The sequence below is a fragment of the Panulirus ornatus genome, chromosome 12, assembly GCF_036320965.1.
Source record: "Panulirus ornatus isolate Po-2019 chromosome 12, ASM3632096v1, whole genome shotgun sequence".
Taxonomy (NCBI): Eukaryota; Metazoa; Arthropoda; class Malacostraca; order Decapoda; family Palinuridae; genus Panulirus; species Panulirus ornatus.
This window is the reverse complement of record NC_092235.1, coordinates 56,598,247-56,625,678: the sequence shown is the minus strand read 5'-3', so window position 1 is coordinate 56,625,678 and position 27,432 is coordinate 56,598,247. Positions and strand designations below refer to the sequence as shown.

General features: G+C 41.8%; 1 protein-coding gene across 2 annotated transcripts in view; it reads right to left on the bottom strand.

Annotated features, from left to right (window-relative positions):
• Nucleotides 1-27,432, bottom strand: part of LOC139752073 (uncharacterized) — a 67,943-nt gene that overhangs the window by 32,088 nt on the left and 8,423 nt on the right. Inside the window, exon 2 of one of the 2 annotated variants that reach the window (XM_071667917.1) lies at nucleotides 13,165-13,224. The exons of the other annotated variant lie outside the window; for it this stretch is intronic. The gene's annotated coding sequence lies outside the window, so the exon portion shown is untranslated. The remainder of the gene's footprint in view (nucleotides 1-13,164; nucleotides 13,225-27,432) is intronic. 2 annotated transcript variants of the gene reach the window in all.

Below are 27,432 nucleotides of genomic sequence, written 5' to 3'. Positions count from 1 at the left end.
AAAAATCACATTAAGTTATTCATGTTCATTCTAATGTGATTATTCCAAGCCATCATAATCTCTTAAAAGCTCGATCGAGGAGAACTGTTCATTTACTAATTATGTACCAAAAAGAACTCGACAGATATAATCATAAATTGGAGGCTTACAGCAGTCCCTTTCTGTATGTAATCAACCTGTGAAATCTGTATTGTGCAGTAACAATGCGGCAGGCTGGGGAGCTTAACCACCTCGGGGACACACAAGAGGAGGTACACGTTACTTCGCCTGCCTTCCTGACCATAGTTGATCCTACAGCTCCTAGTGATCTAGTGGCAGCTAAAACCACTTCGTTACACAATGTCACCTCTCAGGACGAGAAAAGGTGAGAACAGGCGATGATGTATCATTATTGTATATGCAAATTAATGGGACGCTTCACTGAAGGCCGCCCGTGGTCCTATCAAGGGTAGCTAGTCACCTGCTTTAATACTTCTCATAAAAAAAATCGGAACGATGGGAATAAGCTACCAGTCACTTCGGTAGATAGTGTCTACGATTAACTGTCACTTGAGGCACCCAGCTGCTGCAGATGTACTCTCAGTGATCCACCGTCATCTTAGCTACTGTTAAAGTGCCGGCTATGAGAGTGGCGTTCCGTCACAGCACCCACGGCTGTTCCGCCACACCACTCCATTGCTCGTGCATCGTTCCACAGATGTTCAGCAGCTGCTGGAGGTTACACCGTGTGCACGAACGCCCGGAAGTGCACAACAAATATACTTTAAACAAGAAAGACTACTTAATGCACCAAGGCTCCTAACCTGCTAAAAAGTTCAACCTAAGAATTTAGCTCAGCTCATCACGAGCAAAAACGATCAGCATGGCTTCACCTTACCTTATCTAACTATAGCTCATACAAGGCTGAAAAACGCGGCACTTCGCACGGTGTGGTGTTTGAAGTCAGTGTGAGTCAGAATACAGACTGTAGAAAGATTTCAAAGCCTTCCCGGGGTGTGGCTGTCGCTTCCCGACACACGCCTCCCCTAAACTGATACAAACAAATATCTATATACATCATTGAGAAATACCCGCATAGATTTCGCGTGGTCTGAATAACAGGGTGCATGGGGTGAATGCCTCGTAGCTCGGGTGTAACATAAAGGCAAGAACAGCTTCAGTGATCTTTGAGAAGGAGAGGGAGGTATTCATAATCCTTTCGGAAACTCCAAGCGTCCGTATGGAGTTTCACTCGGAATCGAAACTCGTAAGCGTGCGGTGAGCGTGTGGTGTTGGGGCAACGGTGCGTTTCAGGAAAGTGGGCTGCCGCTGTGTTAGAAAGCAGCCAGTGCTTCAGGAACCAATTGTGAGTTCTGTAGCAATTACAGCTGAAATTAAAACGGCCTTATCTTCCTCACTTCTCAGAAAATGTAAGCGTGTGTGCTTTGAGCTCACGTACACGGTATGTGGTGGTTATGCAGTAAATGTATGGACAACATACATGCAAAAGCTTCTCTGTGAATATTATGCACGTGTACACCGCATACAAGCCTTTACAGATGTAATATAACAAGGCTAACTACCTACTGCCTTAACCAAGTCTCTAAATCTACATAACACCCTCACTGCATTTAAACATCCCGTCTTCTACCCGCTTTGGTAAAACTCAAGACGGCATATCAGTCTCATATAACCACATCAAATAACACTACACCAGGCTCTCACTGGGCACAGCAGGTTAGTGGACGCAGCCACAACGCCCTACGAAACTAAATCCTTTCAGGGAGGTGAAAACCAAAGTGAAATGCCGTAGGGTTACGTAAGGTGGGTTCCCCCTGTCCCCATTATTCATGATACACCTACCCACACATCCTACCAGCACTTTCCCACGTAATTCCTCAATATCTCACACCCTCCCTGCAGTCTGACACGCGTTATGTACTTTCTAAACAGAAATGAGTATGTATATCAAGTTCACTGAGCGATCCCATCGTAATGTTTTGATAAGAAAAAACTAATCGTGTTTCCTTTTAAACATATGTTATGAACTTCAATATGTAAATGTTCAAGGTGTAAGCAACATACACAAGAACATTTTGCAAGCGTTAAAAAAATGGTGAGTTTGTAAGAAGCGAAAAGCTGAGCCACTGACTGACAAACACCATATGCTTCTGGTTGGAAATTTGGCACCACCGCCAGTGACCACAACACAGGGAAAGCAATTAGTCCCTCATGTGCTCACTATAGTAAAAATAACAAACATTCGTGATAATACACAGAAAATCTGCAACACATACTCACTAACACTGTTAATCACGAAACAATATGCTTAATCATAACAAGGCACTGGACGCGGTATGTAAACAAAACTGCACACGGTAGCGGTCGGCGAGAAGTAGGTTACCCGGTAAGGTGACCGAACTTCATGGTACTCGTACTCATCTGGTATGTTGCATTAGTATGAATTCCAGTGAACTTCCTGGTATATTCCTCGAATGACAATACGATATATTTCAATGTCATTTCTCAACGATCGCTAGATGTCACAATAAGAAACAAGAAACTATAGCCTAGTGGCATAAATCGCTCGTTTATGGTGCGTATTCCATATATACTGCTCATAATAATGCGTAACTGCTGTGATTGTGGTAACTTAGACACCAACGAAATGAATGATGATTATCATAACTTCTTTGTGTAAATTCTTATTTGTCCCAAATTGTCTAAACATACTGACACAGGAGTAAAGTAACAGACCTGATTAATAAAATGAGAATACTTAGTTTTTGAATATAATCACCTGAACTAGATATGTATTTTGCATTCCTTAAGCCTCATCACTCCCTGGACTAGATATGTATTTTGTACTACTTAAGTCTCATGTTAAGCTAATTTGTAAGACATAAAACTTTGACCAGCAGCATTTCCTTTCAGAGTGAATACTTCCGACTTGCACACTAATTTCTATTATTACAAAATGCATCGTCACTGCGAATCAGCAGCTTACATTATTTTCCTTAAACACACACGAGGCGTCCAATGTCATAAAGGACAGCGAAAACTTTATGTCGCAAAGTGATCACCATGGCGGACTTGATAATGGTTGATGCTGACATAAGTTACGACGGCGCTCTTGAAGAAACAAAAACAAAAGTGGGTGATTGGAATCCATTACGGTGAACATTACAAACTGAGCGTAAAAATGACTAGGTCATAAACAATACTACAAGCTAACACTGAACACCACGGAGGCAGGAAGCACGCCAAACGTCAGACCTTCCGCACAAACACACACAACGATACGCAAGCCAATAATACATCTCCGTACACTACATACCATAGTTTTTACCACAACATATCTCACAACACCATCCAAGGTCAGAGTGTGTCACGCGTGCTACCCACACTCTCACATGTCGCCATAAACACATACCTCACATTAAGGAAGAAAGTATATAAACACGGACACATATACTGATATCATACTCGTACCCTGATGTTCAACGACGACCTACATAGTGAGCGTGCGGTCTTAGAATTATTCTCAACACTTGCAGAGGTAGTAAAGGTCCCCGGAAGGTGGATGTAGCAATGACGGGGGGGGGGGGGGGGTGAGTTGATAGCCTTATAATAAGCCCAACCAACCCTGATATTCAAGTAATTACCTCTCATCACCTGGCAAATACTCGCAAAGCCCCGTGCAACCAACACGAAGGCGGCGGAGAGTCAAGAATTATGAAACACTCTCGACACTAACACGTCAGTGATGCGAAGGTCACACGAGATTCCTTGGGAGTCTAGACAATACTTTAGTGAACAGTTTGTTACATTTTCTTGGAACATCGTAAAAGGTGAAAATCATTCAAGACTGTGAGGCTGTTTCCTGGGGATAACTCGAGGTTAAATGGGTAAATGTCACGAGTCTTTGGTAGACGACTGGCAATACTCAAATGTGAGATCTTTCACATATAAACAATTACATCAACATATACAGCCTGCGTCTAGTGATACACTTGAAACCCTTACATAACATAGTTAAAATTATCTTTAGAATCCAGTCTATTGAGATAACATTAACTTGCTTAAAAAGGCAAAGGATATAATCAAAAACATGTCGGAAACCAACAGTCCTTCAGGAACTGTTTGCAGTCTTGTTTTGAAAATGAAGGTATATGACCGAAACCAACATGAGTTTCGAAATAATGTTTACTAAAGCCATCGTGGAGAAGGACAATCGGGCGAAGCAACAGCAGCAACTGAGAGGTCTGGCAACTTTAAGAGCTGAGCATGCCCTATCGAATATCACTTTACTGAGGCAAAAAGACAAATGTAATCAAACTGAATAAACAGTATAACAAATACAAATCTTGTTCCATGGAACAGGAACAATGAAAGGTGTAACAATTGCAACATTCTTTTTTCTCCTTTAAAATATCGATTCTTCTTTTTTTGACAAAATCATGTTAAGATAATTAAATTTTTTCACATTTTGACATCCAAGATATTCAACCAACTCTAAGATTCACGGCCATAGGAGTCTGAAGTTAATACATCACGACAAGATACGTTACTAGACGCGTTAATAGACGGTAATAATCATGCCATTAAGTTTACCTTTCAATATTATCGTGTCTCCCCCCTGATAAAGAAGGACAATCTTTAATCACAGTTTTATAATCATCAAAAATTTTAAAACATATTAACTTTAGATTGGAGAGCAATAATTTACAAGTGGAGAACAGAGAGTTTCAATGGACGATCTCCAATTTTATTCTTTTAACGGTTACAAAAGATACAGTATAGTTATAAGTGATGGGGATTAACTCTCCCTTTTATATGTAAATCTGAGACGCGAATAACTTCTTGAAAAAAGGAAGAAAAAAACAATCCCAGACGGAAGCCATGAAATTGAGATGGCATATTTACTAACGATATCTAAAGGGCTTGGCTATTAGTGACTTAGAACAAACAAAGTCAAGAAGAAAAGTCGAATAAACAATGTGGAACTACATCCCCTCGTGAGACACAATGTGTTTACTGATGCTAAGTACACACACCGTCCCAGGAATATTTTCAGATTTCTTAAACCTTCCAGCTATCTGTCCGTGTAGGGCTTTCATCACCTCGTGGGCAGGAGAGAGAGAGAGAGAGAGAGAGAGAGAGAGAGAGAGAGAGAGAGAGAGAGAGAGAGAGAGAGAGAGAGAGAGAGAGAGAGCTGAGGTACTGCCACTTCGTTCGATTCTTTTTGAGAACGTGCTCGAAGGTATTCTTCTCCAGCGGATACCAAACCCCACGTAGATGTACACCTTATATTTAGCATTGCTACAATAACTCCTGGCGTACCTCAGGACACGAGGTACACGTTCCTTACGACGATGTAGACGACCTACTGTATTCACACACGTTGCGTCGCCTCTTGACTCCAGCATACAAACACAAGAGTGTGGATGTTACCTTACTGTGTTACACTTTAGCCTTGATTGGCATCATTATTCCCGTCCGCATTTGTCCTTCCAGCAGACTACCTCCTCGTACAAAATGTTAGCGGTTCTTTCATCATTACCACCCAACACTCGCACTCTTGCAACATACGTAAAGTACATGACTCACTCGACGTTGTCAAACATCTCCATCAACAGTAAACTCCGGCCTTGACTTGCTGACATGGATCTCCAGGTTTTTAATCGTCCTTTGCAGCGACGTCTAGAGGAATGAGGGGGAGCGAATTAAGCTACAAATGAGATAATAATTAAACTCTTTAATCCCTTTAATGATTTGCAAACAAAGGAATTACTATCTTAAGCGGCAGTGAATGCTAGGTTGAAACAACATTGACTCTATGCGAAATATACTATATATATATATATATATATATATATATATATATATATATATATATATATATATATATATATTACTTTAACAGTGACTTTACGTTACTAATCAATTGATCACACGTACCATTTTCAGCATCACCTGACAACCTCTCAACATCACTGATCAAGTGATGGTCACAGATGCCATAGCCAACACCTAGCGCTCTCCTGACGCTACTGAATACCTGATGATCCCATGGACCGCTAAGTATGGAAACCTGCCTATTCCCGTGACGTCAGCGATCACCTGATGACTCTCATGGTTGACTCAACACAGTGCCATGCGTCATGACAAGGACATATATACATCCGTCCCTCTTTCTTATCTCCAGACACCAGCGGCATCTCAAGACAGTCCACACTTCTCCGAAGGTATTGCCAAAGCTTTTGTGTGATCAAGGTCCTGGTACTCATCCAGCCGTGGAAAGCATCGCTTTTGGGTTCTCGGAAAAGTTCTCGTGAGTAAAGACTCATATCACGAAGGCCCGCACCTATCACCAGTAAGGTGCGCTGGGGATATGGTATCAAGCGTAAAAAATCGGGGGAGGTTGGTATGAGTGAGGCCGTCCCTCAGCTGAAGGTTAGTGTCCTGCCGTAAAAAAAAGAAAAAAACAAAACACGACCAGCCTTCAGCATCGACGGCTTCCACCACACTCACCCTCACCGATCTCTCTCTCTCTCTCTCTCTCTCCTATTGATGCTCATCACCTCTCTCTCACAAAGTTCACGAACATGGCGGTGAGAGAGAGAGAGAGAGAGAGAGAGAGAGAGAGAGAGAGAGAGAGAGAGAGAGAGAGAGAGAGAGAGAGAGAGAGAGAGCTCGCACAAGATCAACTACACACATGTCCACACACACTAGAGGAACTTGTTCTCATACATGGTCTAGTTCACGTGGGAACCAACGTAGGAAATATGTATCACAATGATCTCGCTAATTTCGATCAATATCGCGGCCGTGTGGACGTAAATGTTTTCTCTTTACCGACACAGAAAACGGGGGAAGGGGTAGGGGTTCCTTTACAGTTATAATCTACTTGAGGTTCAGTCACCTCTGACCACCCACTTGTTGCCTTGGTAGCAAAAACAGACGAAACACAAAATATCATCTTATTATTTAGTGTGTTTACAGACTGGATTGACGACCGAGAGAAACTCAAGTCTTTAATGTAAACAAGCAGAACTAAATGGCACGATGATTCTTGCTTTGAATCCCACGTACATAAAGTTATAGCGTCCACCAGAACCACCCACCTGCGTCTTCACACTCGTCCTTCTCTTCCCAACCTTCCTTGAACCTGTCTGCTCATTCCTTGCTCCTCCTCCTACACACACTTTCCGTCACCTTACAGGAACACGGGAGGGTGAGTGGCCACCAAAATGGAAAAGAAGACGCGCGTGAGAATTCTTGACACGGTTGTGGCTTGCTCTGGTTACGCGTCGACCCTGCGAGCACAATGATAAGTACGATCTCCGGGTATTGATGGTATGACCTCGAGGTTCATGTCAAAGGCCAGGCCATCGAACCCAAGGGTTGCATGCTAGTGCTTAAGGACTGTGTCGTCGTCCTCTAGGAAATATTTCGCTCATAAGAAAAGCCTAAGTTAATTTCTATAAGCCTAGATTCATTTCGTCTCTAAGAAAAGTCAGCGCAAAAAGAGTTCCTAAGAATTTGTTTGTCTATACCTGTATGACATTTACTAAAAAGGAAATACCTTCCGGAGAAATTGTAAGAGTCGTTCTTACACGTGAGAACCAATACATTGTACGAGTCGTTCTTACACGTGAGAACCAATCAATTGTACCAGTCGTTCTTACACGTGAGAACCAATCAATTGTACCAGTCGTTCTTACACGTTAGAACCAATCAATTGGAATGAAATCCTTGAATAGTTATGGAGTTTCCTTTGGCATCTGGAGGTGGCGAGCACTCACGATAATGGCAGTGTTTCTGTTTGTTGTACTAGATGACACTCCATACCGTCTAGGACTTCAGTTTTCTGATTAAATGACAAGTACATACTAGGGAGACAGATGTTTCCTACAGATCCTACCGATAAAATGGCATGATGCAGTATTTCCCAGAAATTACTTTCATTGGTTACAAGAAACATACGAAGCTAGTTTCAAAAACCGGTCCAGTTCAATTACCTGTAGTTAAAGATCGAAATGCTATCGAGCAGTAGACAAACCTACTGTAAATCAAACATGCACAATGATAGCAAATAGGGGTATTTACAACACACGCAGCGTTTTTACAGCTAACATTATATTTGCTTCTGAGGATTAAAATCCAATTTCATCATCTAGCCATTCTGTTATTGGCCATGAGCTGATGTACGAGCTGTACTTGAGAAGGGAAACAGTCAGTGCCACGGCTAAGTTGTAGAAATCCGCCTCACTTATAAGCACACGCAACAACACCAAAGACAAGTGCTTCTACCTCACAGTCAGCCACTTCTAATAATATGAAGTACGAATTATACGAATACACTGGAGACAAAATAATATGAAGTACGAATTATACGAATACTCTAGAGACAACGCAGATCTGGTACTAGAACAATGAGGCTGGCAAATGGTATATACAATGTGTCTGAGTGAAACTGTTTTATACTCTTCCAGCTTTTCCATCTGAAGGCGTACGGCGGCTAGATAGCTTTCTTGCTAACTGAACAGTTCACTCTTTTTATCAACAATACAATAATAATGTGTACTTAAGATATGCCAGTACGACTAATTGTATTTCAATTCATGGCGGCCAGATCAAATGTCGATTAATGCGTGAGTATACAAAAAGTGTGAACAGGAAAGATGATTTCTGACACTTCTCAAATGCTGAGTTGATCCTGATGAGGGAGCACTGTACCACTGACCCCAGCTGGGGGGAAGGACTCCTCTGACCTCTACTCCCTTTCCCCCGTCTCCCACTTTCAAAGGTGTTGAGAAGGCTGTTCCTCTTGAGTGCTGCCCTTAACACGCTGCCCCTGACTGTTCACGATCATGGTCTACTTAAACCGGTTCCTGATTCAAACAAACCGTTATGACGCTGCGGAGTTGCACAAACCGGTTTCACATTTCTCATTACCGGACATGCCCCGAGAGAAAGATCGCGTAGTGCAACGCAAAAGCACGGAGTTACAACGACACCAGTCATTACATTCATGGTTATTTCCAGTAGAGGTGATCTGTCCTCCTGTATCCGAACAACAGCGCCTTCCCGCCGGCACCTCACGTAACGGACACGCTGACCCATTAACAACCGGCATTCCAAACGAACCCCCACGGGGTCGGACGCTCACCGGACCGCTTCTGTACCGTTCGTTACCTCGTAAATATATGGTGAACAAGTCCTACTTAATACTGGCTCGAGAAACGAGCCAAAACCCCATTCAGACCAACATGAAAACATCACATATTTATCCCTGATGATATCATCTCCAGCATGCACACGCAAATGTTTGGGGAATTTGTTACCCACAGAAAAATCTTTGCTACGTCGAACGAAATTCATGAGGTTACAGTGAGTAGGTCAGAGGTGTCTCCTAGCCAAATAACGGGCAATGAGGGCGCGGTCACCGTCCACAAGGTTCGGCCCTACGTCCCCAAGGGGGAGATGGTGGAGGCGCATCAGCAGCATCCCTAGCAACAGAAGGGAGGGAGGAACAGCAGGTTTGGTATAACCCAGCGCTAAGCAGGAGAGGAGATAAGCAACAGCAGCCCGAGACTAGCAAGGGAAACTGAAGAGCAGCACGCAGCTTCAGCAGACCCAATAATTACAGAATGATAAAAAAAAAAAATGATAAAAATGATAAAAAAACAGAAAATAAGAAGTTACAATATTAAGATATCAGAACAAAGGTAATAATGAGATACAAAACTGATCTGTCGCGTGTGTAGACACCACCTATACGTGTCCTTACCACCGCCTCTGAAGGCGAGCGCACAGAATAACCACAAACTCTTGACAGTGTTGTACCAAGAGACAGGATTGCGAATATCGTTGGTGACCACAACATTCTCCTTCGGGAACCACTGACTGACTCACTTTATGAAGCAATAATGCTAGGCTGACTTCCGTCCCAAGTTTTCCACGAATGATATTCCTGTTCAAGCAGTGGTTGCTGGTCAGACGGGTGGTATTTCCGGCTTTCAGCAGTAGCTGGTGGACCTACCGGCCTTGAGGACTTTACTGGAGCCGAGACAGAAGTTCAGCGGACGAGTACCTGCTACCTACAGGGGCCGAACCGAGCAGCCACGTGTGGATGCCGACACAAGGGCAGGGGAGACAGCCCGTCACTGGTGGCTGGTGAAGTGTTCGCAGGCTCCTCGAAGATCATGCTGTCATTGTAACCTACTATGGACGCTGGTGGTATCAAAGGTAAGTCTGTAAAGTTGACGCTACCTAATCAATCACGTCCCCAGAACCTTATACTTAAACTCTTTACAATAATGACTTATCATCAGTCGAAACACTACTCATACAACTAAGTGCAGAAGCCATCCACCCGTCAACACCTTGGAGGTGAAGCCAAGGTTCAGGCAGCTGTGTGGAGCGTAGGGGCCGTGACATGGCCCCTAGAAGTGAGCCAGTCGACCCATTGTTGACTCCCACACATCCACCCTCCCTCTGCGGCCAACAAAGTAGGAGCGTCCAGGGAGTGTTCCTGACTGTACTGATGTAAATAAAGGCGCGCTCGCGCGTACACACACACTCTCTCTCTCTCTCTCTCTCTCTCTCTCTCTCTCTCTCTCTCTCTCTCTCTCTCTCTCTCTCTCTCTCTCTCTCACACACATCTATTCTTACAAAAATTAATCTAAATCACTTGGAAACTTATCAACAATTGGTAAGCCTAACCTCAACTTAAAATACATAAGCAAACTGAGCGATGGAATTATGATCACAGACAGCAAAGAAAAGCATTATGAGTTCCTGTACAAAACACAAATTACACACACACACACACACACACACACACACACACACACATATATATATATATATATATATATATATATATATATATATATATATATATATATATATATATATATATATATATATAACTAGATATCACAAACATCTTAGTACAAACAGCAACGTCTTGTCTAAAGTTCGAACACAACCTAGCCGTCACAGGATGGGCGCGGACACAGCCACTGTCTTGGTCTTGGAGGCCACATTCCCGCGTCCTCTCCCTCTGTCCTTCATATTTGCACCTCTTCTCCATCTCTCGCTCTCTCATCCCTTTCCTAAGCTCACGCTTATGCTTGATCACGAAGAGAATTAAGCTCTTCCTTCACGATCTGCGATTAGAAATTCTACTACATGTGTACGACAGCATATAACGGACTTTCGTGTTTGGGTCATAGCGTTGCGTTCAAGGGTCGTAGCGTCGTGTTGAAATTTTTAGATCTGTGCAAAACGTGCTACATGTTTTACGTTCCAGCTTTATGAGCCACCGATCCAGAAGGCCATGGTCTGACGTCAGTCTTTCAGAATATCTCTGTGTTATGACTCAGGCTCAGCTCCATCCTTAGAAGCGGCCAATCTTCGCCGGCAAGAAAAGTGTTAGTCCAACAACGGGCCCAAGGATCGTGTATCCTAACCTAACCGCGCCCACTTCACCTTCAGAACCAGGTCGAGGAAACCCTTTACGGACGCCACACGCCAAAGCCGGAGCTGTAACCGACAACCCGCCTCGCCCACCAACCAATTCACAGACTTCTCTTACCAAAGCTCATTCGCAGATCTCGGTAAATGTAACGTTATCAATGACCATCCAATGCTTCATAAAGTTAGTATCCCTATGTAAGCGCTCAAATTGTAAGGTGACCGAAACAGTATGGTTGGCAAATCGCGGGGTGAGATATACGAGCGAGGAGCCGGTTATAATGGAGTAAAACTGGTAGTGGCTCAGCCCACACACATAATGGTTAGAAAGAGCAAGGCGGGACTGAACGAACGACAAAATGGTGACCCAAAGTCACACCACCTAGAGAAAGATATTTTGTAGATAGATAGATAGAGAGAGAGAGAGAGAGAGAGAGAGAGAGAGAGAGAGAGAGAGAGAGAGAGAGAGAGAGAGAGAGAGAGAGGATACATTTAAAAAAAGGAGGCTACGAAAATAAGGGAGGGTGAAGGGCAGACAGCTGTGGTCCAGCCTTGGGGCACACAACTATGGGCACCGCTACAGGCACACCCGGACACCCCCTTGTTCACTTTCACAGGAACGATCTTTAAGCCTCGGATATGCGGCTGATAAGTGAATCACAGCACCACTTTCCTCTCTGAAGCACTAATGATTATAACTTTGGTTCATAATGCAACCAGTTCAACATGCAAGAGTCAACATGATACCGTATCTCCCCTGCAGTTATTAACTGATTCCATGTGACTGCATCTACGTCAGATAGACTATTCCACTTCGCCCTCAGCTATATTTCACACTCACTGGTGCTGACGACCAGCCCTGATGACCGATGTCTCCTACACCTTTCCGTCCTTGCGCTGACTCACCTTTTACCTGAATCCTATCTTGTCCTCCCCAAACTCTTACAATAACTCGTTATCTGACCTTTAAGCTTCCTTGGGTTGGCACCTCCTCTTCCTGCCCATAATGGATCTTAAACCCTCATCCCACGACGCACCACATATGGCAATACTGTACTGGTCTCTGAGACTGCGATGCAACAACTGGTTAAATAAAGAGTTATTCTTGTGTTTACATCTATAACAGACCTGACTTAATTCACATATGCATCAGTTGGATTGTAACAGATACTGGAGATCAACTTGATTGTATAAGATACAGAAGTTTTGTATCTAAATGCTCTTAGCGATACCCAGACATTGGCGCATACTCTCAAGAACTTCCGTATGCTTAAAAGTGGTGATGCGTTGAATATACCAGTATCTTGGGAACTTCGATAAATGGATATGTATATACAAAAATATAATATGTCCAGAAACAAAGTTACATACATCGATCCCATAATTCAGTGAAGAACGGCTGACATACTATTATGAACCTCGGGTGATCTGTCTACTGAGATTGGCTGATACCTTGATCGGAAGTAGGAAGTGGTGACATTGTATGACATTTGACTAACTACTAAACAATAAAAAAGTTCAATACACAAGATAACACGGCGTACAAAAATTAAGTACGACTAATGAGGGTATATCATGAGCATAAATTATGGTATGGGACAAATACCATAGGTATTTACATCCTATTATCGCTTCTAACTCATCACAAAGACGCCGACCAACTAATGCTCGAAACAAATAAGTACTTTAATAACTCACCAGCTATAGAAGATGCTGAATTCCTGGATTTAGTAATCTCCAGCCACGCCAGCCAGCTACCTGTGAAAGACAATACCAGTAAAGATTTACACAGAACATCAAAATACGTTACAGTTAACACAATGATAATTTAACCCATCGAACACGACGTTCGAGCCTTGGGTAAGGCGGCGAGAGCTTTGCCCTGGCCCTTAAAGGTCAGGTCAAAGGCTAGGCCATCATACCTAATGGGTCGTTCCATCGCGATGCGATATAGTGTCGATCCATATGATAATGGGAAGCTAGGCTACCAGCAAGACAACCTGAAGTTTAAATCTGCGTTAGTTTGGCTCTGGGGAACTGATCGGTCGGACACACTTCGCAGGGCTTCCTACTATAGCTTGGCCAGAGCCGAGCGGTGGAACCGCTCTTGTATGGGTCAAGCGAGGCGGTAGCACCTGCATTTGGGTAAGAACAGGATCCACCTACACGGCTGGCTAAAATACTCGCCCGTTACACCTCGCTCTAAGAGATCTTTACCGTGGATCCCACAGTAAAAAGGAAGCATTTCATATATCGGTTATGCTACGTGTTGTCGGAGTTAACATCTCCATTCTATGATCTTGCTAACTCCAGACATACATGAAATTGAACAATCACATTCGTGCGACCAATGATCAAGTCAACTCTCAGGTGATTTACAATCCACCACCACAACTGTGGAGGGCTCTGCCTGCCACTGTGACCCGGGAGTCAACAGCGATGCAGAATCAGAAAGGCCAGACGTGGTCACACGTGAGAAAAACAATACCACCTTCAAGGCCCTGGGTTAAAAGCGAAAAGTCTCTGTTCTTTCTTCTAGAGAACGTATATGAGCACTGCTATTCCCACGTTTCGCCTTCACTGTCCGGTGCATTTCATGAAAGCGTGTTGAGGAATGAGCTACGCTAGCAACAACCTTGGTGGCCACGGGACCCAGCACAGTCGGTTGTCATGACTGGTACTTGTGGTGAGGCAGGGCGCAGAGCAGCTGGTAATGGCAACCCCCATAATTGATGGGACTGTCCAGGACCACTTGGAACCGATTAGCGGTATTGATGGTCAGGATGTGCACATCAATGTGATGGTGGTGTTCTTGATGGCTGCAAACAGTATATGTAACGGCGGTGCTGGCTGCAGCAGTGGCAGTGATGGTACTAGGAATATCAGTGGTGGTAGTTGCAGTACGTACAGCTCGTAATTGTGGAAGGTAGTTATGATAGTGGTGGTGTCAAAGGTGGTAAGAAATAGGATTAATCACGCCAAATTATGGTAGTGGTGATTGTTACCATCATGGCAGTGATGCTCAGAAAAGTGTATAATCACAGCCTACAGTGGAACATGCATAATAATAAGTAAGGCCAACTGTGGTCCCTTCCTTACTGTGGTGTGTGGGACGCAAGGGTGAAACGTGGGGAGAGAATGTTGTGTCGGCGGCCCCGAGATCGTCATATAGGGAGATGGGGAGACGGGGTGATGACCTCGGAAGGTGGTAGGGGAGCTAAGAGCAGGAGAATACTAACCACTTCCCATGTGAGGCTGTGACTATTACATAAACCAAACACTAAAGATAGTTACTAACTATATGTTTATTTTGGACAAGAGTTTCGTGGTAATCAAACTACTTATATATATATATATATATATATATATATATATATATATATATATATATATATATATATATATATATAAGCAAGCATATATATATTGCAGCAAGCAAGCAAATGCGCTCACATCTAGAGAACTCTGGAACCCCTTGAGCACAATTGTCTGGTCTCTTTGACCCCTTAAGGATCTGTCCAGAGGCCACGCCATCACAACCAAGGGTCATGAAGTCAGAGTTAATACAAGTAAGAAAAAATCTAAGAAATCTCCAGCTCCCGAGAGCTGGCCGCTCACGTGCCGCCACCACTAGCTAGACCACGCGATACTCGGCAAAGCTGCTGCGTCACATGATTGCTGGTGTGGCCGTCGGCAACTCAAGGGTGGGCCGTTTTGATAACTTTCTTTCCCTACACCTCGAAGCTTTGGAGCTCTCTACCTTCTCATGTCTTTCCCAATAACTATGACCTGACACACTAAGAGAAAGGTTTTTCACTTCCACCAAAACAAGTGAACACCACCCTTCTCTTCTTTTTCCCCTTCAAAATCTTCTCTCCATATAAATTATGGCCCAACCTTAATGTGGGCTTTTGTCCATGACTGCCGCCTCCACCGTGAAAAAAAGTCTTGTCAATTGATAAATCTGCGTGTACTTGGTACCAAGCCCAGACGGCCTCACGCGTTGCCACCAAAACAACTAGGTCTGCATACCGACAATGCCCGAGCATCTATCCCTCTGAACGATACATCTCTGAATAAGAACCACTAGTTGTTGTTCAGTAAGTCTGTAGCAGTAGTAGCGATGACAGCATCCAATCCTGCAGCATATAGTCTTACGAAAGGGAACACTAGCCAAATGAAACTTATAATGAAGTGTGCTAATTAGTATGGCACATCTATACGAGTAAATTACAACAATTTATAACATATCTTTACCGATGATATCCAATATATTTCTCACCAACGTAATCGCAGTGATATCACCAGAGATTTCTGTGAAATGGTTTTGAAGCTTTTTATTAACGTCTCAAGATATGAAGCATAACATATCGGGAACAATAGCTACTTCATCTGAGACACGCTCTGTTATGGAGGGACCTTGTAAAGTCGTTCAACAATACAGTTTGTGGAAATACAATACATTTATGGAGAAGGGTCACAGCTATTTAGACGATCAATCTACTACACGCGAAAGTATACTATATGCTGATTTTACTTTCACGTTAACGAGGCCGATCGGCAGTCTGAACACGCTAACTGAAGACTAATCATAGCAATAGCCATTCATTTTGCTGGGCACGCCCTTTCTAAACCCTTTCTAAACCCCACGTCCAGTTCATGCTATAATAAACACCTATTCGCTAACTTTCCCCTCGTCGGTAACCATCCACTCGGTCTCAAACACCTCATAAAGTTAACAGCCAAAACTTAACTTTTTTTTTTTTTTCTTACCTTACGTCCGAAATTAGATTTTGTTTTTGGCTGCTACTCAGATGGCCCGGGTTCGAATCCTCAGCGTTCAGTGGTAAATTGTTTACATCAGTTTTTTTGGTGTTGATAACATACGAGAAATAAGTCAAACAGCCTGGGGTTTAAGTAGATACCAGGCAACCTGAAAATGAAGTCATTAATCTGACACAAAAAGTCACATGTCGGGGTCAAGGTCCTGTTATAGAGCCTCTCCCAGTAGCAGCATAAGTGACTACAACCCAGCACCACTCGACCCACACAACCCACTCGTGATAAACGAACAAGAAAATACACCTGCCAATCCGAACCACTGGACATCATAAGCCATTTTGGATGAAAAAGTATATATATCTATACACGACTGCTACCAATTTTAAAAGCTGTTGAAATATAAATTCATCCAAGCTATCATCTTTACAGCTTACCACATACCTGACCAAAGCTAACAGTCCTCGCCTATACGAGCGAGTTACTATTTGATTAAAAATAAGCTGACGAAATTTCATTATCATATAAAGTATCTAATAACATTTCAGGCAATACAAAAGAAATGCATACCTCATATATGCAGACAGAAAATTACAGAGATTGAAGTGAGTTAATATAGATAAATATATAGATGATCAAACTATCGTAGAGCCGATTCAAGTGGGTGGCGATGCACCAAGTCGTCCTGGGGGCGGGGGAAAAAAAATCACATTTCCCGCTAACCCACGTACTTCCCTCCATCAGCCAGACCCACAATGACCACAAAACCCTTACGTAATCATCCTAGGGAAGCAAGCTCGAATACGATCGGAGTTGAAACAATTATCCTCCTGTGGGTAAGACTGTAATTCAAAATTGTTGTGTTTGTTCGAGCGGTTTTACAACAAAAGTTAATGCCTTTTAAAGCAGCAGCCAACCTGAAACCACAATAGCAGGCTTTAATAAGTATATATATATATATATATATATATATATATATATATATATATATATATATATATATATATATATGACGCTTGGACTACCCAGCAACGTTATATCACCTCCGGGCTACCCTAGCATCTTGGACTGCCCGGCAACACCGTTACACTGGTGTTGGGGCGGAATACCGTTGCTTACTACACACACACACACACACACACATATATATATATATATATATATATATATATATATATATATATATATATATATATATATATATATATATATATATATATATATATATAATACCATCAGAAATAAAGTCGATCTCTCAAAACATGTGATAAAGAGTACCGTGGTTACTTAAACTGGGAGGGGAAGCTATCTGCTCTGTCCCTCTCTTAATGTACCTAGCCAAGGGTATCTGCTGATGATCCTTATAAAAGCTATAATCAAACATCAAAGACAGACAATAACATCAATTAAGAATGAGAAACTTATCTGTCTAGAATGGCAACAAATGACATCAATGACTCGCAGTGGTCTTGACTACAAATAACATCAATGACTCGTAGTGGTCTTGACTTCAAATAACGTCAATGACTCGCAGTGGTCTTGACTACAAATAACATCAATGACTCGTAGTGGTCTTGACTTCAAATAACGTCAATGACTCGCAGTGGTCTTGACTACAAATAACATCAATGACTCGTAGTGGTCTTGACTTCAAATAACGTCAATGACTCGCAGTGGTCTTGACTTCAAATAACATCAATGACTCGTAGTGGTCTTGACTTCAAATAACATCAATGACTCGTAGTGGTCTTGAGCGCAAATAACATCAATGACTCGTAGTGGTCTTGAGCGCAAATAACATCAATGGCTCGCAGTGGTCTTGACTACAAATAACATCAACGACTCGTAGTGTTCTTGACTTCAAATAACATCAATGACTCGCAGTGGTCTTGACTTCAAATAGCATCAATGACTCGCAGTGGTCTTGACTTCAAATAACATCAATGACTCGTAGTGGTCTTGACTGCAAATAACATCAGTGACTCGCAGTGGTCTTGACTTCAAATAACATCAATGACTCGCAGTGGTCTTGACTTCAAATAACATCAATGACTTGTAGTGGTCTTGAGCGCAAATAACATCAATGGCTCGCAGTGGTCTTGACTACAAATAGCATCAATGACTCGTAGTGGTCTTGACTGCAAATAATATAAATGACTCGCAGTGGTCTTGATTAAAAATAACATCAATGACTCGTAGTGGTCTTGCAGGCTTTGTACACTTAACTATTCACAGACTGAAAAATAACATCAATGACTCGTAGTGATCTTGCAGGCTTTGTACACTTAACTATTCACAGACTGACTCTCAGCAGGTCTTTTGCTTACTCGTGCGTTTTTATTTACACACTTAAGCAGGAGGTCGTGTAGAAAAACAATAGGAACAGAGAAAGCAACATAAACAATTTCATCCGTCTGAAAGATTTATAACAGACCACTGACAATGGACATGGCAGCAAAAACTACGCCATCTCCCAAACCAACGCGGATATACGGCGTCTCTTCAGTGCCAACAAAACATGCACTGAGATGTCAACTAAGGAGAAAGTCAGGAAACAGTTCACGACACTTGAGTAAAACCACCATAAAAACGGGGCCCTTGAAACATACATCACTACATCTACAACAGAGGAAAACAGGAAACACCTGATAACGTCCATCATATAATGAAAACTGCATTATAAAAAGTTTCACTTCCCCAACCGCTTGGGAATCTGCCAAATCATCTTGTGTCGGCACACACTTAAGTAGACCGGAACAGATTGGTGTTGGAACTTGCGGTCAGGCCCTCTCATGCTTAGAACTGGTAGCTGAATAGATAAATTATGTCTCGATAGTGTTTGTTTGTCTGGTGTTGGAAGCTTCAAACTTGCTTCACATACCTGAAAGGAAACTGCATCGATGGCGCTATTCAATGACACGCTTACGATTCCCCTGTCACTGACAAACAGAACCAATGCATGATTACCTTACCGCAGACTATCCATTCAGAACGAAGCTTCGCATCATCACGTAAGGATTCATAACTGAACAGGTTTTGCAACTTTAAGGACTAGTTTATAATTATCGCCAGCATCAGAGTACGTCTGATCCTTCAATAATGTAAATCTCCCTCATCCTAAAGACTTGCTAAAATCAACATCAATACTGAGAAAAATATGATTCAACTAGAAACAGATGTCAACAATCATCCTTGCATATCTATAATCAACTGGCTATCATCTTCATTATTCACCGTAAATACATCTGATGTAGAAAAAATAAAACATTTTCAGCACTAAGGAGTGGAAGACCTTAATACAACACTGATTATACCACTGTGCTGGGAAGTGAGAGCTAGACTACCATATTACACGCACTAAGCCGTCGTTCCGGCAACTTTCTCCAGCCCCCTACTTCCTCCTAAGCACACCGGTGATACAGGAGCAGCCAGTTTTGTTCGCACGTTTCACCTCGTATACTTAATACGTTTTTTCTTGTTTATTGATGTCTTATTTCTTGTCATTTCACTGTCAAACAGGCAAATAAATTTTCATTACGTTATACACTACCACATACAAAACTTTACATCAAATAAATCTTTTTTACCTTAGTTCATATAATGCTCTATGAAACCCCCTCATTCTACATATCCTCGCTATATTCAAAAGAAATGGTTTGGGGTTAGTCTTTTACCATGAACTTATATTTTCCATTCGAAATATATAAATCTACTTCCTCCACAATCGAGACAACCGAATAATCAGAATCACGAATCACGCACCAGTAAAAGCTTTCACTTTGTGCAGACAACATTCTATTAATGACAAAAGTCACAGAATAGTAATTCCTGTCTCACGTTTACACCAAATGATATCCTTACAAAGTTACTCGAAATTAACTGACACCTGTTTTTTTTTTTTTAAGAATTTATTCACGTACGTACGTACAGTAATAACCAGACACATCGCCCGCAAGTGTACATACAAGTATAAGTATCTTCATTATCTGTTTTACTATAAAATGCTTGTGTTAAAAATATACTAGCCTTATGTGTGTGTATTTCGGGTCAAGACACCTCCATCAAAGTGTCAAGTTCGGGCCAGGGACAGAGAAATGGTACGCAGTTATAACTGCTGAACAGATGAAAAAGGAAGAGGAAAGAAATTAATGCATCCCAGTGTCACTGTACTATCAAATCGTTTCCATGATCCCATGGAAACTATAACAATGCGCAAGGTATAACTTCACCTTTTGTAAAGACAATATTTGCCACACGTACCACCAAGTGTTTGTATGAAGTATAGATAAACATTTCAGCGCGATATAAGAGCAATGAATGACTCGCTCAGTGTGACCCAGAACTACGAATCACAAAAAAGAAAATAAATTCTGAACACAAACCTTTCAGTCTGCCGAAGCACAGGTAAAACTGCACTTATTTTTGGTCAATCAACTGGCCTCCACATTTCAAGAAAGCTTTCAGCAGAGCAACTGCCAAGTCCAACTGGCTTTCGACAATACATATGAACCCTCACTTCTGACCAGACTTCTACCTTTGATCAAATCGATATATTTGCTGACACCTGGCCAAATCTCTATGAGTTACAGTATTCAACATTACCTCGTTAGATAATCCCACAAAAACATATGAATCGCGGCAGTTTAAGTAACGCAGGTGATGAACCATTCGATAACGAGAATCATCCAACCTGTTCATTACTATCTTCAATAGGAACATGGAAGTTTTCTGTCTTTGAGGGAAAACTGGCTGCAGGCAAGACGGGCTGAAGCCTCCATGGTAAAGGGGGGATAAGGATCACACCCTTGCACGGCAGACTTTAACAATAAACCACTATGAATTGTAAATATCATCTTACCTAAAAAAAAAAAGTGTGAATTATATAGAGTATATGATAATTTTGACAATAACAAAAACAAAATGTTCAAGTTTAACCAGTCAACTATATATCACGTTCCTTATTTCGAGTATTTTTTTTTTTTTTCATAATGCACATTACTTCCTGTAAGTCAGGCACCTTTAACAAAAACTTATTGAACGAAAGGTTGAAGAAGAAATCCATTGGAGTAAGTGCTACTAACGTTATTCGATGACGCACCCAACACATACCGTCAGCTTCCTGAGCCCCCCACCCCCAACCTACCCCGACTAACCTTTCGCTTCGGCAGTCTACCTCCTACGATCAATGTTAAGCGGTCACGTTGCTCTCCGTGAAGGAATCACACTTTCACAACTTCCTCCACAGTGACTGATGTTCATGACACAGCCGGAACCTGAGCTTTCCAATCACATCCAAACAGAACAGTATCAATATTTACGAAGCCTATGTTAACACTTTCAGATTACAGCTAACAAAAAATTCATTCACGAAAACATTCAACAACGAGGTAACACTTCCTCATCACAGATAGGAATAAAAATCCCATAACTTGTTCAAGGAAGTTCGCTTCACCTCCGTACATAAAGGCAGCTATACATCAATTCCTGCAATCTTGCATTCAGATACGCCCTGCTAAACATTCATTTAGCCTCACCCTAGCTAAGCTCTTTGAATTCCTTCGTATTTACAACCAGTACACCACTCGTTCATAAAAACCTCTTAAGGCATTCTCAGAGCGACCGACTAACCTAGTCAATAGTTTACTTACGCTATGCATCAAGTTCATTCAAAGGCCGCTGTTTAAATAATGAGTGCTACCATTCACAGAGTCTGACGTGAAACTTCCCAACACGACCTTTGAATCATGAGCCGGAGCTCCGGTAGGGAGATTGTGACGTAACTCAGCTGACGATGTCTACCTGTCTAGGGGTAACTGTACCCACTCATAGGCTTGTTCTATAGATGGCTAACAGCAAGCTGCAATATCAACCCAACATTAATTCTTAAGAGAATCCTGGTGTTACCCATGCCCTTTTTAAAGGCTACTGTGGCCCATGGCCGCCCTAACTTCAGTAGCTTGGAAATGGAGATTACTCGGGAGAAGTTTTTAACGAGACACTGCATCCCCCGTCATACATTTTTTGGCAATGTGACTTTTCACTTGTGATCTATACAAATTGGATAACTTTATTGTTGATAAAATTTGTAAACAATTCACCTTGTCCACATAATAAGTTTACGATACGCTCGTTGTCTGTCTTGGACACTCGCATGTTTTCCAAATGGCGTCCTAGCTACGTCTTTTCGTTGTATATCAACTTACTGTTATATTTCTCTCTTGTGTCTCCCCTGATGATGTGATTATTACACGAAAGGGCACTTGGGAACTTATCGTGTTTCATTTTCCCCGTGGACTCATGGGAATATACCTCATCACGCGCAAAAATGAGATCCTTTCCTATATATATATATATATATATATATATATATATATATATATATATATATATATATTCGAAGGCAGAAAGGTAAACATTCAAATAAAAACTGCCGGACACATTCCATCTTTCGCAAAATATCACACCACTGTCCTCCAAACGAAATACGCACTACACCACCACGGAGACACGGAACACAGCACATTTCCCTACCTGTAACTAAGGATTCGCTCCGTGCGTCAGACGCGAGCATTCTAAAGGGCGGATGTCCCAGGTAATTTGCCGGATGCCGGCTCCGGTGCGGATACAAGGAGCGACACCTTGGTTTTACCAGAGGAGGAGAAAGAGTCACTCCTTGCCCTTTACCCCAAATCATACCTTGCTGTACTCTCACACTCTCGGGAGATAACGGCAGAAAGTATCCCTCCGATAAACAAAAATATGAGAAATAATTCCTCCTCTTAAAATTCAAAAGATTGATACTTAAGCATGGTCTCAGATAATACTCCCTTTTGATAGATATGCATTAAACATACTGTCTGTCGCAGTTTTGCAGAATTCTCAGCACCAATGCAGCAATCAAATATTCTATGACTAACGATGGAACAATCTGCAATTCATTTGCAACGAAATATTCCTACCTGGGAGCATTCTTATTTTACCACTTAAGAATTCCATTCCTCTCAGCAGACATCTTGATTATACTACACTTACAGTCTATTGTCCACCTCACAACAATGGGGAAATGAGATGCTGAGACGTAAAAACCTTCCTCATACTACAATGTACACAACGCGTGACTATAATCTACAAAACAATAGGGAAATGTTTTATCGTTTTTATATAGCCCTCGAAGAATGGAGTGAACCATCTTCCCTCCACCTCCCCTGTGCTCATACAAACTATGGAGTGAACCATCTTCCCTCCCCCTCCCCTGAGCTCACACAAACTAAGTCAACATCGTGTGTGTTCCTGCCAACTGTCATGGTCTCACCTATCTGTCCCTTTGGACTTTAAATGAACTCTTCCCACCTTTATCTTTTAAGTTTAAATTCCTTTAGTCGTTTACCTAAATGTTCGACTATCAACAGAACAAAATGACAAATTGCAAGGAGTGCAATTTGACAAGCATTACAAATTTTCAATGAAACAAAAGTCCAGCGAAATTTAGTGAAAAAAAATCATGCATCACACCTCAAAATCTAAAGTGGCTTTAATCCCACTCTTTCAACATTTTGGCGGAAATAATAATGTCAGGTGCCACATCTAATAAGAATTCCTTGACTATTCTATAAAATTATCAAAATTTTCATTGCATGTCTACATTCTGTGTGACAACAAGAGTGCCATGCCATAAATCAACCCTAGTAATGATTGCAAAAGTGAAATCTTAGGTTTTGACAACAGGAAAAGGATATTAGCTCAAGTCAACAGAATGCTACCCACCACAGTAACACAGCCTGTTCCAAGATTGCCTTCTCTCAAGCACAAATCTTAAATCCATTTTCTTAACAAAAAATTATAAACAAAGATACACGTGTAAACCAGCATTTTTTTTTTTTTTTCGATATCAAGGAAACATGTCTACAACGTGACAAGGGCAAAAGTTCTCGGCGACCAAACGCAAAACATCAGCGAAAAAAAAAAAAGTGTATCGTTGCAGGGTACTGTACGGTCTATAGAAATGAGGTGTCTCTCCACCAAAGTTGCATGCTAGGTATGTAAGCTGGAACCAGTTCATGCACCGAAAGTATGGTTAATACTAGACTCCAAAGTCAGTGAGTTTTAGTCCAAGGTTGCGTGACAGGGCTACATAACCAGTGGATCCATAGTAGGTAACCTTCTGAAGACTAAATGACATGGGTCACCGCGCGTTGCGGCTTAGCTTGGATACTTACGCACGCACGGTACACCCAAATTACTGTCATCGCCACTGTATCCTGCAACCCGCAACACAAATTTTCAACATAACATTCGTTGCTTACTGGGATTCAGCTCCTTAATAAACCAAACATTTTCTAAATCATATCACTACAATGATGTAAAACTGAACATTCATTCTCCAAGCGAGAGAACATGAAAGCTAATGACTACGAAAAATCACGTTCTGTTCAAAAGCACCGTTACGAAATACGACGGTGTGAAATAAAAATCACGCGATCGCTGACAACCGCCATTGTGCTGCCTCCAGTATTACCTCCTTGTCGTACTGTGGAACGAGAAAGTGAGGACCAGTTGTAATTTACTTCACTCCTCAGTCTGCTTGATTTAAATGCGAAAAAATGTAGGATGGGTACAAATATATATATATATATATATATATATATATATATATATATATATATATATATATGTGTGTGTGTGTGTGTGTGTGTGTGTGTGTGTGTGTGTGTGTGTGTAAACCGATGTAGGTGTTACCGGACTCTACTTGTTCGAGGTTACACCGAAAGTGAAAAGTCACTTTTACGAGGCTGTATCATCGTCCAGCTGATGTAAGAGAACAGTCAACCCAGACCTCGCTTCAAAGGCATCCATCCTCTACCTGCTCCTTCGTGTAGCGTAGCTGTAGGAGCCCCTAGAAAAAGGGTCTTGGGTAACACAAGACCTTTCCAGAAAGAGAACCTGCAGTAATCATAACTAAAGATATAAACCTGAATGCGATTCACACTCATAAATATTAGAAAAAAAAATCCTTTTACAAAATCATATGGTTAAAAAGAAGCACGATATTACAAATGTAAATTCAGATCCACCATACGCTAACAATTAGCTAATGACTGTTTATCTTTTAAAATATAATTTTTCTCATGACTGACATTCTCATAAACTTCCTCCTATAATTACAAAAAAAAAAGCGTTAGAATGGATGATGCCACGAAATCACAGAAACTTTGTACAGTGAGGTTTGTTCGTGTGTGTGTGGGGGGGGGATTTTTGACAAAGGCGTATTTGTTAGCACTTGTATTGAAATACTTTTACTGACGATTCCGTCATTTACCAGTTAGCACTAGGTTCTCCCGTATTATAATATGAATATTACAGTATATCTCTAGATATACGTATCTGTGCTCTTACAACAGAACCCAGACAAGATTACATAACCTCTCAACTCAAAACCAGGTTTACAAGCTAGTTTTCTGGTCATGGGATCAGCATCACATGGCTAGGTGGTAGCCAGCAATAGGGTGTATGAGGCTGCTGCAACAGCCTCCAAGGAGCAGTTACGTTCACAATTGGACATAAGGTTCAAAGTATATATACCTGCCTGTCCCTTACATACAGTGGCAATAAAATTCTTTACTGGTTTTTCCTGTCTTGAAAAATCTATACTGTATGCACCCAAGTGATACAGCAGCGATGTTAAAGGGGATACTGTGTGAGGAACTTTAATGGAACTGATAAGAACTGTGTGAATAAAACGTTCACGTATTCTAGTGTGGTTATAAGCACAACCACTATAGGAACTGTACAATCTTTTTGTTCCCATTTCTGTCTCCAGAAACACTGAAATTTCGGCAGGGGCACCGGCGCACGTAAGTAGGAGTATGGAAAGGAAAAAAAAAAAAAGGAAAGGGAAGGACGTGGTCGTGTATGTGCGCAGGAGTAAGGATAAGCTATAGCGACATGTTATGGATGTATGCGATTCGGCAGGACCTCCTTCACTAGCTAAGTTTTGAGTGTGTGGTGACTCAGGTTTACCGCGACCACAGAATTCACAGCAGCCTCACTCGTGTGTGTGTGTGTGTGTGTGTGTCGGGTGAGAAGTGAAAAAATGCGACATGGTACCCTACAAACAGACTAAGGGCGTCCGTAGCCATTAGAACAAAAGAATAAGGTGTGATGCTCTTTGTATCCTATGGGTGAAAAAGTTTGATGTCAACACGTTGGAAGTCATATTTTTGTTACCGGCTCCGCTCGGGGGAAGAGCCTAAAAGAGACATTTAATGATCCCAGGATTTTTGAGGTGGAAAATTTGCCTCTAAAAAGGGGCAGGTTGTGGCTGTATACCATGAAGTAAGTGTTTCAAAGCTCTGTGGAGTGAGGGGAAAAAGAGAACGAAAAACAAGAAAACAAGGCCTAACCTAGAGTTGCCAACAGCCACCGAAAATTCAGGTGAACACAGACAAGGGTCAGTATTTGTGCTTCGTCATGCGGAATGGTGGGGTCTCGGCTGGGGTGAGGGATGGATGTCCCGCGTGTTGATAATGCTGATAAATTTTCACAATATTGGCAGGATGATTGTCAAAACGAGAAGCGCATGAACCATAACTGACAAAGGAACAGTTGAGGAACTTAGTATACTGTGTTTCGAATATCCCGATTCTCTAGATAAACTTGGTATAAATACATTTTAATTACAAAGCCAAGTACCATTCATGACGCAATAATCATACTGCGTGGTACAGGTGTATTTACGATCTCTATCTCGGTGTAGGGAGCGTTGTCTAACGTCAGTTGGCGACGCAGGCGATAGAGCAACATGCTTACTCGTCTTCTCTCATGAACATCTTGCAGAGTGTCATCGACACTGCTAATAATTTAGAAAAGAGGAAATGCATTTAAGCGCATGAAACCCATCTCTGTACTTAAGAAATCGTTCTCGATATCGAGAATACAAATTATGAGACAAAAAAAAAAAAAAAAGGTATGAGACAATCGCCAAAGGAAATACCCTCGCAACATATTTTAGGATGACTACCGTGACAAAATACACATATCGTTATCCCAGAGCCATTAATACGAGAGATTTATGCCGCGAGTGAAAGGACACGGGTGAGGCTGTATCAACGGACGGAAAGGAATATACTCGTCGAGGGATCTCTCGCTCCAAAGTAGTCAATCAATCATTCACTTTCTCAAAGGAAGAGC